The sequence below is a fragment of the Clupea harengus genome, unplaced genomic scaffold (genome assembly GCF_900700415.2).
Source record: "Clupea harengus unplaced genomic scaffold, Ch_v2.0.2, whole genome shotgun sequence".
Classification (NCBI taxonomy): domain Eukaryota; kingdom Metazoa; phylum Chordata; class Actinopteri; order Clupeiformes; family Clupeidae; genus Clupea; species Clupea harengus.
The window spans coordinates 15,001-16,813 of NW_024879709.1; positions in this window are offsets into that span (position 1 = coordinate 15,001).

A 1,813-nucleotide genomic window follows, 5' to 3' on the forward strand; every position below is an offset into this window, starting at 1 on the left:
CGTTCCCCCCTCAACATACACACCTTCACCCCCCACTTACAGATCCATAAAAATGTTTTATCCTCCTGGCATACTACATATAGCCTTTGCAGACATCAGCTGACCCTGGCCAGAGGTGCGTTCAAATTCGGCGAACAGAGGCGAACTTTAGAGGCAAATGCGGTTTCTTTTGAACTTTTAAATTTGAACGATTTTGTGTAAACATTCCAGATTGTTCATTCTAAACTGTAACCCTAGTCCAGCATTCACGTTATGCTCGCCAAAAACGACTTCCTTAGACCATTTGTTTTCGCAAACACACAGTGAAAACAAAGAATTCACAAACGTTTGCCTTTGTTTGCTATTTCGAACACGTCAAGATCTGGCTCACACCTTACATGCCAGAGCCAGCATCTCTCGAAGCTCCAACTCGGATCAACCACTGTCTTTTCACCAGCACAACCCTGACCACCACTTCACCACTATGCATTGGAGTCAAACACACAGAAAGACACATTCACAACCAAGTCAACAACCTCAAGGGACCACAAATCTCTACACCAGCACGGCAACAGACCACTGACTATATATATACACTCTATTATCAAAGAATCACAGGCAATCACATGCCTATGTAAGATGAATCTTAGTGTAACAGTATGAGTCATTATGAGAGGCTGAGAGGCTAGCCGGATCTCTTTGTGTGTGTGTGTGTGTGTGTGTGTGTGTGGTGTGTGTGTGAGTGAGTGAGAGAGAGTGAGAGAAGGAAGAGAGTTACATTAATGTCTGGTTTGCATCCTGCAGTTCTGTCCTCGTCTGCGCGAGCATTCCAGTTTGGTATTTGAGTTAAACGTCTGTCAAATGGTTTGGACAATGACATCCTCCTAAAGATCAAACTGGGACTATTAGCAGACCTGCAATCAGTCACCACATCCAAGGTAGTTTCCTTTCAGAATGGGAGCACTGCATTCAGACAATCATAAAAGACTAACCACATCTGACAATGAATTTTCAATCAAATTGCCAGCTACACCAAAAACCAATCCTCCAGAATGGAAGCCATCCCAGACATGGACGCAGCTATGTATACCAAGAAACCTTTAAACGGGAGCTTTTAAAAGATTGTAAGATGATCAAGCACCCAATACTGGATGAACAGTATTACCGCTGTTTTTGTAAGACTTTTGGGGGCTAGTTCTTCTGTTGGACACTAGGTGGAGTTGGCGGGATCATGGACTCTGACAAAGTCCAAGCCATCCTGGACTAATCATTTTCACCTGAGTTTTGTTCAATTAGCCTGATCAGTAGTACTATTTAAGTTGCGCTGGCCAGTGGAGAAGAAAGATGGAGGTTTGTGCCCTTGCGGTGACTACCGTAGACTAAAAGAGGTCACCATAAAGAATGGCCAACCACTCCAATTAATCTCCTCGGCCTTTGGAGTTCTTCAAGGCGCAACCATCTTTTCCAAACGGGATCCCCGCAATGGCAACCATCAGGTGCGAATCTGAAGTAAACGAATGGAAGACTGCATTGAACACCCCAACAGGGCACTATGAGTACCTGGTCATGCTATTCGTCTTAACTAACACCCCGGCAGGGTTTCAAGCACTAATCAATGATGTCCTCCTATACTCAATAAGGTTACCTTTGTTTACCTGGATGATATCCTGGAGTTCTCAAAATATCTGCATGAACATGTCCATCATGTCAGTCAAGTCCTCCAGCAACTTCTCAAAAACAACCTGCATGGGGGGCACTGTGGCGCAACCAGTAGCCCCGACCACATTCGGGCTTGATGCCCATGGAGGACACAGGTTCGATTCCGGCCTGATGT